This window comes from Neomonachus schauinslandi, chromosome 14 (genome assembly GCF_002201575.2).
Source record: "Neomonachus schauinslandi chromosome 14, ASM220157v2, whole genome shotgun sequence".
In the NCBI taxonomy this organism is placed as follows: domain Eukaryota; kingdom Metazoa; phylum Chordata; class Mammalia; order Carnivora; family Phocidae; genus Neomonachus; species Neomonachus schauinslandi.
This window is the reverse complement of record NC_058416.1, coordinates 25,855,615-25,868,367: the sequence shown is the minus strand read 5'-3', so window position 1 is coordinate 25,868,367 and position 12,753 is coordinate 25,855,615. Positions and strand designations below refer to the sequence as shown.

The following is a 12,753-nucleotide window of genomic DNA, read 5'->3' as shown; positions in this document are numbered from 1 at the left end:
CTCCTCCTTGGTGGCCCCAGTGGACTTGGACGTCCAGGGCATTGACCCGGCCCAGACAACCCCGGAAGACAATGTCCAGCAGATGTCCCTCTGGTGTGGTGTGGCTGCACTGTGGAAGCCCATGGTGCATTCTAAGAACGTGTGACACGGAGAACGCTTTCCCTGGTGCGCTCCAGGCCAGTGATCCTGGCAGGGCCCCGCCAAGACCGGGGCACCCAGGGTGGACCAGCACAGGGCCACGAGCACGGCAACGCATGCTCTGGGAAGCTTTGCAAACTTGGCCAGGGCCATTCTCTGGTGATACATTGTTTTTAGAACATTTGATCTCTTCAGAGGGTATCATTTTAAGTGTTTCTATACTGATGTTTTCTATTTCCTTTATTATCTCTCACGCTGATCGCCCCCTCCTTTATTACCTGCTCTGATTTGATACCTGGTAATAACTACTTTGAAAAACCCATGATATGATCATCCTTCACTATCATTGGGAAATTGACAGAGTCTGAGAGCAGACCAGGATTTTGTCAGAAGTCTAAGGAGTTTCTTATTAAACACGCCAGAAGAACCGTATCTGTAATCTACCCTGGGACACCCTAGGACTTAAAGACAGCCCCAGTGGGCTGTCCCCCTCTGCCCCATCAGAGCAGGGCTCAGAGCCCAGCCCTGCCCAGCATGACCACCAGGGGCTTTAATCCAGTCACCTGAAACCGACAGTGGACTCACATCTCCAGTTTCCCACAGGGTGCTGCTCAGCTTATTTCCAAAATTTCAAATGGTTCCAGCCTCCAGGGGAGATCCTGGCCAAAGGATGCCCCCCCTCCAGCTTCATGTCACCTATGGCCACCTGCAGAAATGGGCTATCATTATGCATCACCATTCATCCTGCCCAAATGGTGAAGGCCAATGCTTATAGGCTGGGCACTGAGGGCCTCTCTTGTTTGGTCCTCACAGCAACCCCAGGGCGTCTCATTCCCTTCTTGCAAATGGGGAAACCACAGCACAGAGAGGTTAAGTAACTGGCCAAGGCCACAGAGCCTGCAAACGACAGAGCTGAGGCTTGCACCTGGCCCGGGCTCCAGAGCCTCTGTGCCATACTGTTTCACCCTGAGCCCCAGCTCGGAGCACCTTGATTAAGCCTCTCCTGAAGGCTCGGCCTCTCACTCTCTGCTCTGACTCTGGATGGCACCATCATTCCAGACCACTCAGCCAAGTGCAACACTTGACTCTATAGAATCTTGCTTCATTTCAAGTTCTGGTCCTAACTGGGTAAACGAATGACAATGTTTGGAGGGCGAGGGCGAGAGTTGCAACCCTGTCCTTTCTGGAGGCTGCACAGGGCCTGGCCACTTCTGTCCTTGCTGGCTAGGTGTCACCTGCAGTGGCCCCACTGACCAGAGAGCAGTCCCTCCACCCAGGGCTCCACCCGCCCTCTCCTGGCTCCCTCCACAGGGGCTCACTTGGCCCGGTCTTTCATCTCAGCGCAGACTCAGGCTCTGGGTTGGCTGACGCTCAGCCTCTCTCCGCTGCCTGGGTCTGCAAAGAGATCATCACCATGTTATTGGAAAAGCTTCCAAAAGCTGGAGGCCAGGTTCACTCGGAGGGTGCACCACGGGAGTGGGGGCGGAGGGAGGGCAGGGCTGGTGCGGGGACGCACCCCTCTGCAGCGAGCCCCGACAGGAGAGGGCAGGGAGGAGGGAGCCTCCGAGTTGAGAACCCCGTCGCTGGCTGTGCACAGTGCCAGCTGAGGGACTCACTGCCCCAAGGCCTGTGTCCTCTGCAGAGCCCCTTAGCCCCATCTTTGCCCTCACTTATTCATTCCCCAGCCTTCCTGGGTCACCTTGAAGCAATCCCCTGGCCTGTAGACAGGGAAACCATTCTCAGCTGCCTTGTTCTCTCTGCAGCGCAGCCCAGGGTGCCCTGGTTCCGGTCACTGAGCCTCCTCTCAACCCCTGCCCCTACCCCCCGGGGCCACATCTGTGCCCAGGCATCACAAGTCGCTTGATGGAAGTAGTTCCAGAACAGAACTGCCCCCTGCTCTGCCCAGAGTTATGTATTCTTCCTTCTCATACCCAATGACCCACCATTAGAAACGTGGGCTGGCATGCCCCCTCTTTCAAAGACAGATGCCCTGCCAAGAGGGGTAACTTGGCAGCCAGTGTCTTCCACACCTTAATGTGAATTAGCACAAAGAGCTGGCTCTCTCCTAATAACTGGGTCAGATCATCAGAGGGAGAGGACTGAGTGAGAGTTTTGAAGGTTGGGGGGGGGTGGCGGGTTGGTGACTTGGGAACACAGAATAATTCCCGGTTGGGCAGGCCCCAGGGGGTGGAGGAATTTGAGCTGTGTGAAAGAAGAGCATGCAAGCACCAGGAAAAAGTGGACAGTAAGTGCCTGTTTCACTGCCCTCCACAAAAATTGCCAACACGGAGTGAGGAAAAGCTGGGCTAGAGACGCTCAGGGTGGTTCATAACTCCCCGGTGTCCCTGTCACCTGGTCGGAAGCTCAAAGCTTAGGTAGTCAATGTCCTTAGTGTGGAATGTTCACTGAGGACACACACACACACACACACACACACACATACACTGTCCAAAGGAAAACACAGCGATGCCCAGAAACCTACCCCAAACACGTGTCCCCAGCCAAGGAGGCCTCCCCGATCAGTGGAAGGTGGCAGATCAAGCCTGCTTCCTTTTATTGCAACTTCTACCCTTCTAGAATTTCTCATTCTCTGCAGGTCCAGGCCACAGAGACATTAATCCCTATTCAAATGAGCCTTCAAGGTTCTTCCTTCATTAGAATAAAAAAAAAAATTTCTCAAACACCCCAAAGCAGGGCTCTCATGTCCTAGCAGTAAGCAGTGCAAGCATTCACCAGGAAGGGAGGGACAGGGCTCTGGACCTCACCTGGCCTCTCTTGTTGGAAGGCAGAAATGCGACCCTGCCTTCCCTCCTCCTCCTCCCTGCAACAGCTTTCATAAACAGTGATTATTTCAGTCTTGGAGCACAGCTGTCCTGTGAATTGACCAGTTAGGGTTATGGGGTGGGAGCCAAGGGCTGGAGCGTGGAGCTCAGATCTCCGAGGAAAGCAGCCCTCCCCTGCCCTCCTCCGCTGGCCTGCTCCATGCAGGTGGGAGTTGAAGAGGAGGGCACGTCTCTGGCTGAGACCAGGGATGACAGAAGCATTTTCCCAGCAGCCAGATGAGGGCAGAGCCCTAGTGCGGGGAGGGTCAGGAGGCAAAGCTTGCAGACAGGGTTGGAGGTGGGGTCGCCCTCCCTACCTACGTGCCATGAATTTGGGCCTATCCAAAACACTCCTGCATCCAAATCAAGAGCCCTGAAATTGTACCTCTGGGGATTAACCTCAGGCTGCCTCTCTGGTTAAAATGTGCTGGCATATTGAGGACAGAAATGGAATGTTAGTCAACTTGTCATCGATAGGAGATATTTGGGAAATGTCCTCTGGGAAGGTGATGCTCAGAATTGTCATAGCTCAACTTCAGGAATCATCTACTCAAGGGATCTCTCAATTTTTTTTTTAGTTGTAGAAGCCCCCTTGTACAAAGAAAATTTTGTGCAAAAACAGAACTGTTTTGGATCAGTTCAGTGAATCCCTTTAAAGAACACCAAACTAGGGGTGCCTGGGGGGGCACAGTCGGTTGTGCATCTGACTCTTGGTTTCAGCTCGGGTTATGATTGTGGGTTTGTGATCTCGGAGTCATGGGATCGAGCCCAGAGTCAGGCTCTGCACTCAGCAGGGAGTCTGCTTGAGATTCTCTCTCTCCCTCTGCTCTCTCTCTCTCAAATCAATAAATAAATCTTAAAAAAAAAAAAAAGAACACCAATCTAATCCAACTTCTCATTTTGAAAAAGGAACTCAAGGCCCAGAGAGGTCAACCTGTGTCCTCAGTCTCCATCACAACCACCTTTCAGGCAACTGGTCTCCTCTTCAGTTCTTCCCAAGTGGGGCCCGGGACACCTGTAATCTTTTAAAAGGTTTCATAGATGATCACCTCTAGTTAGCTTTAGGAACTGCTGCATTAAGCATTGGTTTGAAGGTGAAGAGTAAATTAGTAGCAGAGCCTGATCCCAGCAGCTCTTGGGGTCATACAAGCCAAAGTCGATGACAATGACTTCCCAGAAGCTACTGGAATGAATTTCTGGTACTGAGGTTTGCTTGTATTGAACATGGTGCCCCAGAATGGCCACTGAGGAGGACTTCAGTATGTTCTGGTGAACGGGTAATTTTTTGTAATCCTTGGCAGTCTTTCAAGCTAGGTGAGTTTCCCCATCCCTCTCAGCTCAAATTTATCTTTGTTAGGAATGCTAGCCCCAGTCAGTCCCACAGGTATAAAAATGGGATAAAATTATTTCAGCATGGAGCTGAGCCACCAGGGGGAAATGGAGCACTCAGCCACATCAAGCAATTTTGGATGAATCAGTGGGTCTTGCCAGCAACTCAAGGCCCCAACAAGAAAGGAAGGAGGTAGGATTGCATCGTCTAGCTGCCACTGGTTAAGATGTCAGGGCTCTCCAACAGCTTTCTTTGTGGTCCCAAAGGGGTCATTCCATGGGATAAAAACATCAGGATCTCCACTAAGTCTCCACTCAAAGTCCCAAACACTGAACAACTTGTCCAGAACCACTTCCATTAGGCCTATTTCTTCCCTCCCCAGGGCCTGGCTTTCCATCAGCAGCTGTAGCTGGAGAGAGTGGGGCTGAGGCAGTGGGCCCCACGGCCAGCTCTCTGGAGCATTCGAGCATGCCTTAGGAAAACAATGAGAACACCAACCCCTGTGTCACACCGTGGGAGCCTGTAGCGTCCTGTAGAAGCACACAGGGAAAACCGCAAGAGACCTCTGGAACATGCAGATGAACCACCAGCCATGCAGGACGACCAAGAAGTCGAGGTGGCGCTCGCTACAAGTCTGGCAAGCAAATTCGACTAAGCGGGATCCAGAATGTTTCCTGGGTGTTGCCTCTTGGGGCACACAGACCCTCAGAAGGTGTGACGGCTATAATCAAAAGGCAGATATTACCAAGTATTGGCAAAGACGTTGAGAAACTGGGATCATCATATACTGCTGGGGCGAATGTAAAATAGCACAGCTGTGAAAAACAGTGCGGCGGTTTCCCAGGAGGTAACACATGGAGTTACTGTATGGCCCGACATTTCCAGGGCTAGGTAAACACCCGAGAGAAATGCCAACCTATGTCCACACAAAAACCTGGACGTGAATGTTCCCGGCAGCATTATTTATAAGAGTATAACATGGGGGGCGCCTGGGTGGCTCAGTCGTTGGGCGTCTGCCTTCGGCTCGGGTCATGATCCCAGAGTCCTGGGATCGAGCCCCACATCGGGCTCCTTGCTCAGCGGGAAGCCTGCTTCTCCCTCTCCCACTCCCCGTGCTTGTGTTCCCTCTCTCGCTGTCTCTCTCTCTGTCAAAAAATAAATAAAATCTTTAAAAAAAAAAAAAAAAAGAGTATAACATGGAAACAACCCAAACATCCATCCACTGAGGAATGGACACATAAAATGTGGTCTATCCATATAAGGAATATCATTCACAGATAAAAAGCAACGAAGTACTGATATAGACTACAAGTGGATGAACCTTGAAAACATTATGATGGGGCGCCTGGGTGGCTCAGTTGGTTAAGCGACTGCCTTCGGCTCAGGTCATGATCCTGGAGTCCCGGGATCGAGTCCCGCATCGGGCTCCCTGCTCAGCGGGGAGTCTGCTTCTCCCTCTGACCCTCCCCCCTCTCACGTGCTCTCTCTCTCTCTCATTCTCTCTCTTTCAAATAAATAAATAAAAAATCTTTAAAAAAAAAAAAAGAAAAGAAAACATTATGCAAAGGGGAAGAAGTCAGTCATGAGAGGCCACATATTATATGATCCCGTTGATATGAAATGTCCAGCGTAGGCAAATCTATTTAGAGCAGAAGTGGATGATTGGTGTGACCTAGAACTGGGGAGTTGAGAGGAAATGGGGAGCGGCTGCTAAATAGGTACCAAGTTCTGTCTAGTAGGATGAAAATGTTCTAAAACCGATTGTGGTGATGGTTGCACAAATGTGAAGATACTAAAAGCCATTGAATTGTACAACTTTAAACGAGTGAATTATATGGCACGTTAGTTATATGTCAATAAAGCTGGTATTTTTAAAAACCTAGAAAATTTCCAGGTATCTAGGTTCTGCTTACCAGATGCATCCTCTGCTAGACTTCCCCAAGGCTTAAGGAAGGCAGGTACCAACAAAAGCTGGGGTCACCGTCCCCTCGCCAGTGGCCTTTACCCATAACTTCACAAAGACCAACGGGCCAACCTGTTAGCTCCAGAAACAGCTTAACAGAATCGTCAGCCAGAATCCATAGCCCAAAAAGCAGGAGCCCTGGGAATAGGAGTGTGCCAAGTTCGGTTCTATGATATCATTTGGGAGGGTCACGTGTACATTTGCTTCTGGTTTGTATCTAATTTGAAAAAGCCGACGTAGATCGTGTACTGTATTATTAGGCAATTTTTCCAGTTTGCTCCACTCCATTTGTTCAGAGGATGAACTCACTTCTCTGCTAATGCAGAACATCCTACCCCAGGTTGCTCCCCTAGGAGGGGCAGGCTTTTGCCCATGCCAACTTTCCTATTCTGTCCTCCATGCAGATGCGAGCCAGGCCACCGTGGGGGAAGAGCTCTTACCCCTTAGGGGAAGCTTCCCTCTCTCTAGCTGGCCTCCTGCATGGTGGAGGGGGCGCAGGGGTGAATATGAGAGGGAAGGGGGCCGAGTCTTCTTCCAGGCCAGGCACCGATGGAGGGGGGCCTCCCCACGGAACAAAAGAGTTCAACAGAAGACAGCCCACATTCCTCTTTTTCTAAACACAGGCTCAAGATGTGCCGAGGGAAAGTTAAATTATGTGGCAATTTTCAAAGTCATCCACTGAAGATAAACTCTCCCTTCAAAGGAATTACTCATCTCACTCCATCATAATACCTCGGGGTCTATCACTGTTCAAATTTATTAAGCAATGACATGCAGAATGTATTGTATAAAGGACCCGTTTCATCACCCCATTCCCCAAGCTATTTTTTGTGTGTGTGTGCTAAGTCATGAGAAGTCCAACAAGTTAAAAATCAAAACAAAAACTAACAAGTACGCATGTGTGCGTGTGCACACATACACACACACAAATGGGAAAAAAAATCCTTCGTGGAAGTTACTATGAGGGGGGCAGCTTCAGAAAGGAAAAACACAATCTCTGACTAATATGAAGGAGACTCCAAATTGCTCTTGGCAACAATCTCTCAGCCCCAGATTCCCCTCCCTCTATTCATCTCTGCATTTCCCAGCCAAAGGAAAATAAACTGAACAGCTCTCTCCCTGGCCCAACCTGCAGGGCTGAGCAAGGGCTGAGCAAACAAACATCCCCGTGCAATTATACACCTGTGTAATTGCTGCAAACACAGGACAGCCAGTTGGGTGCTCACCGCACTTACCAGGCTGGTAATCTCAATATCAGGAGAAAATGCCTTTCTTTCAGGCACCGTGACATCAAAACGGAATGCAGTATGATCTTGTGACCCCCAAACACAACAGATTTTTAAAAGGGGAGCAGAGGGAGAAAAAAGAAGAAAAAACTGTCCTCCTGGAAGAGTCGGTATCAGTTCCAAGGAAGGAAGGCCCCAGAACATCACTCAGATGGGTTTAGCTTCAAGGCAAGATTTAGCAGTTTACCTTCCTCACAAAAGTGAGAGTTGATTTTAGAGGTAGTGATCTTACACCTATTACACCATTCAGGATGGAAGGAGAGTTAATAGGCCAAATGGCCTAGAATATTTATGGTTGCTCTGTCTCAAAGATTCATCTGCCACCATTTTATTAGGACAGATATGTCAGGTCAGCTAAAATGGAGATGGACAGGAGCATCAGGAAATGGCCCTGATGTGGGGGTACAAGCAGGTGGGACAGGGTCTTTGCCATTGAACCCTAAAACGCCCTGGCAGGCTAGTATGGCCAAGAGACACGGCTTCTAGTGCTGGCTTTGCCACCAAGTCCTGGGAACACAGACAAGCCTCCCCAGTGGTCAGATGAGGGCTGGGAGTCGCAGCTCCGGCCCTGTGTGTGTGTGGAAAGCGCCACCCCGGCCACGGAGAAGGGGCTGATGCATCAGGACAGTGATGCTCTGGGGGCAGTTCCCAGCCCTGCTGGCCCTGCTCCAGAGAGGGGCCAGTCCTCCTGGAGGCTGCACAGCTTGTCATCTCCAGCTGGGATGTGCCAAAACTAAAAGCTCATCTCGGAACCCACAACCGTAAACTGATCACCAGAGCCACAGGAGTTCAGAAAGCTGCCTGGATACCGTGCCCACTCCACCGCGTCCTCTTGAGCCACGGCTGAGTCCTTGTGTCTGCAGCATGGGGACAGCTCATCCTTCCAACTGCCCACCCCCCTCTTCGCCCAGGCCTCCCGCCACTTCTCCTTCTCCCCTGAATTGTCTCATTAAATCCACTCAATCAAAATAAATAAATAAATCCACTCAATCCCCACTGAAGGATGTATTACTGCTATTCCCATTGACAGAGTGCAGGGACCAGGTCGGACTTCACTTACTGAAGTCTTTAGCACTTAGCATGGTGCCTGGAATCACACATTAGATAATACAGTAGTTGTTGAATAAATGACTGATTGGTTGAGTGGAAGGAAACTAAGGTTCAAAACAGTTACTACTGTAACGCTTACATATTATTTTATGTTGTGCTAGAATTATATTGGGGGATTCCTGCCTCCCCAACTGGAGTATCAGATTCTAAAGGATGTGTGGTATAATGGGCAGCTTTGATTCCTGGCTCTATCACGGATAAGCTGGACTTAACCCCATTAAGCCTCAATTTCCTCATCTGCAAAGTGGGGCTAGTGGTTCATATCTGACAGGTGATGGCGGTTACAGGAGATAACATGTGCCAAGCACAGTCTAGCATCTGGTCTCTGGATGTCCCATCCCCCCCTCCCTGCCCCGTAGCCTCGTAGCCTCTCTCGTTTACTCCCAGCACCACCGTGGCAGGATAGGCCTTGAGCTCTGCGCGACCTCCTGGCCTTTGGTCTTCCTCCTTCAAGGTCCTGCCCCAATACCATTTCTGATCAGAAGCCCTTCTTGACTCTCTGGCTGCTGAAATGCCTGTGCTCAGATTCCAAAGGGGCTCTCCTGGCAGTCAGTGGAGGACAGCCTACTTGCCACTTAGTTTCACTATTCTGCAAGCCTCATCTCTCTGTGTGGATGCCCCAAGGTGGGGGCTCAGGACTGAGTCTTGTCTGCATCTCCCCAAGGTCTCGGAGGTGCTTGGTGGGATCCAAATCTACCAATTTCATGACGTTCTGGAACCCAGGCTGGTGTGGCACTGGTGTCCCACGGTTCTGGGTAAGGAGCACTGGATTCAGCGGGACCCCTGGGCCCCAGTCTCTCCTCAACTGTAAAATGCAGATGATGAAGACACCTGCCCTAAAGTGTGGTAGTTTGGGAGAGTTTAGGAGAGTAGCAGACACCAGCCCCAAGAGACAGAACACTGGCTGACCCCGGCTGTTGTAGGGGCGGGGGGATGGCTTTCTTCTCCCTTTCAGCCCAGGTTGGGCTTTAAGGACCGAGGGCCACAGCCAGGTTACTTTCCTTTCCTGGAGATCTATCCAGAGAAAGTTCCTGACCCTTCTAATCCCCCAGGACATCACAGGGTGAAGGAGTGGAGCTTAAACTTGAACCTGGCAGGGCCTTCCCCTTCCTTCCCACAAAACATTTCATCAACTCTGGAGAAAACTGCCTGATTGTTTCAACCGCTTCCTTTACATTTTCAAAATTCTGCATTTAGAGGGACTGGAAGGGGTATGCCAACAGTCTGCCAACGAATCGTGGGAACGGGGCTGCCCCCGGTGCAGCCAGGCACCAGGGGTCCAAAGAAAGAGTGCAGTCGTCCCTGGCCCACCTGCCCACAGCCAGGACAACAGAAGCCAGAAACTCAGGCGGGCAACCGAACCGGATGCACCCCGGAGCCCTCAGCACAGGCACGCGGAAAACTGTGCCCGCACTCGGGACGCTCGGCGCGGCACTCTCCGCAGAGTGCTTCCGCGGCCAGTCCCGCCGCCCGCCGCCCGCCGCCCGCCGTCGCGCCCGCAGCAGGGAACCCGGCGCCGGCAGGGGTGGGGGAGCACACAGCCGCTCCCGGCCATCCCGGGGGCTCCGAGACCCCCGCTGGCCTCCACAGCCGGAGGGAGTCGTCCTGCCCACCCGGCGCAGGCCGGAACGCCGGGAAGGGTCCCCCCGTCCACCCAGCTCCGGCCGGCGGTTCGAGCCCGGGGATCGCGACGCGACTCCCTCCAGCTCGCCCAGCGACTTCTGCCAGTCCCCAGTTTCATTTCAGCCCCTGTCCGGACCTCGACTTCTGCCCCGAGTTGTCATCTCCAGCTTTGTTTCCCCCCCAAGTTTTGCATCTGACACCGGGGAAGCCCGAGCTTTTTTGGAGGGAGGGCATTTAAACGATCCGTGTCTGTCCGCCACTCCCTTCCGGAGCGGCCCTCGCGCCTCGCTGTCCCCTCTTCTCCGCCACCGAAGGCTGCCCGCGGGGGCGGCGGGGCACGGAGCAAGCCAGGAGAGTTGCCCTACGGAGTTCCAGACTCCCTCCTGCGTTCGGCCGGGAGGGACACGGCCGCCGGTCCCGCCGTCAGCCCCGGGGAGGGGGGGTGGCAGCCCCGGTGTCCCCGACACGGCACCCTCGGTCCGGCCCCGGCGCGGGTTTGAAGTTGCTGCCGTCGCCGCCACTCCTATCCGGCCGGTGGGAGCGCACGCCCGGGGGCCAAGGGGTTCCCGCAGCACCCCCCCCCCACACTCCGCCGCCCCGCCGTCCCATCTCGGGCCCCGCTCCCAGCCGCCCAGGCCCGGCCGCCGCACACCCACCTGGCCGCGCCGGGGGCGCCGCGCTCGTGCCCGGGCCGTGTCCTGAGCGCCGCCAGGGTCCGGGGCTGGGGATCCACGCGGCAGCGCTGCTCAGGGGAGCCTGCCGCAGCCGGCGGGAGGTTGTCATTGATTCGTGCTGGGCGAGTTAAGCCATTCCAGGAGTGGTTTTGAGAGAGCACTCCCACCCCTCCCTCCAACCAAAGTATTTGGCAGGCAGCCCCTGTCGTCCACCTGTACTGCTAAGCGCGGGACAAGGACCAACTTCACCAGCGACGCTCTGTGCTTCACTTTATAACACGCAAATGAAGCTCTTTTGTAAAGGTAAAGCAGAAATGAAAGCAAGGGTGGTGGAGGAGGGATTCCCCCCCCCCCCCCCGGGCCTCCTCGTTTATTTATTTTTCCCTCTAATATTTCACAAAATACCTTACCACTTATCTCAAATCAGGGCAGCTTTTTATTATTGTTGTTTTACTCAATTCTGCGTGTCTTTTATTTTTAGAGGCAATTTTATTTCCATTTGCCTGAAACCTAAGTCCAATAAAATTACTAGAATTATGTTTTCTTCTCTAAGGGTCTTGAGTGTAACTTCACCAAATCAAACCCTGCATGCGGACGCATTCGAGTGGCAAATAAAAAAAGAGGAAAGTGCAGGAAGTACAAGGCTCAGAACCGCAGCTCCCTCCCCCGGTGATGTCCAGCTGGCTTGGCCCACAGGGAGTGGGGAGGCCTGAGGTGGGGGCGCCCACTGCCAGGATGCCCCCGCCACAAACATGTCATGCAGGCTCTCCACTGCTTTGTCTCCATTCTAAGACTGACTCAGAAATGCCAACCAGAGATCCAACAGTCCACATTTGGGGCCAACCACCAATCACAGAGAGGTGTGGCTCCATCACCCTCTCTCAAGCTGTTCCTTAAAGCCACACACTATACCCTTTTTGAAAATTGCCAGCTGGGGAGGCTCCTGCCCCAATCCTCCCTCTTTCCCCTGGAACCGTCTTTCACCTGGGGGGGAAATCCTCATTAACCCCTTGCTGTCTAGGCTGGCTCTCCTCAGAAACGGGGGAGGAGCCAAGGGGAGCTCTTCTTCCCTGGTGATCAGCGGCCCCCTGTGCCACAGAGAATCAGCACAAAATGAAGACCAATCAGAGTTCTGGCCCTCTGGGGCCTCTGCCACTAGTCCAAGGGCAGGCCCCTAGCCGTAAAGCACCCCAAAGCCAAAGGTGAATCCCACAGGTCGGTCAGCCCATGAAGGTCAAGAACCCCAGGAAGACAGTTCAGACTAAAATATCTCCTCCAACAGGTGCCCCCTGCCTAAAATTCCAGTGTTAGTGATTCATTCCTTCGTGGGGCACGCCCTGCAGAAAGCCTGTGCCAGGCAGGCAACATTGCTTCAGGAAGGCAAGAAGGGTCTCTCTCTGTGCTTCTAAAGCTGTAAATACCCATGGGAGGAGGGCAGGAATGAGTTGGCCAGGCCCTCCTTGCTCTGGTGGGAGGGTCATGGATGGCAGTGTGGAGAGACAGAGCCAGGGAGGCACGGAGCCCGAGTGTGGAGGGGTTGCAACATCAGGGAGTCAGTCACTGACGTTCAGAAGGAGAAGCACTTAATTGGGGCAGGTGGACAGTTTCCAAGATTGGGTGACTCCATAGCTTTTTATCAAAAACCAGGTATTCCCGGAACACCCAAGCCAAAGAACGAAAAGTCAAATCCCTTTGTCCACAAAGTCACTAATTAAATATCCAATCATGTGGAACTCCATACTCCACCCCCAGACCCGGTAGGTGAAAGTGCCAACACATGACCTGGATGGAGTCGGTATCAATTCAG

The 12,753-nt window shown here is 52.8% G+C and overlaps 1 protein-coding gene across 1 annotated transcript in view; it reads right to left on the bottom strand.

The window, feature by feature from the left end:
• Positions 1-11,144, bottom strand: part of ZBTB7C (zinc finger and BTB domain containing 7C) — a 106,564-nt gene extending 95,420 nt beyond the window's left edge. Inside the window, exon 1 of the mRNA XM_021686110.1 lies at positions 10,929-11,144. The gene's annotated coding sequence lies outside the window, so the exon portion shown is untranslated. The remainder of the gene's footprint in view (positions 1-10,928) is intronic.
• Positions 11,145-12,753: the final 1,609 nt, after the last annotated feature.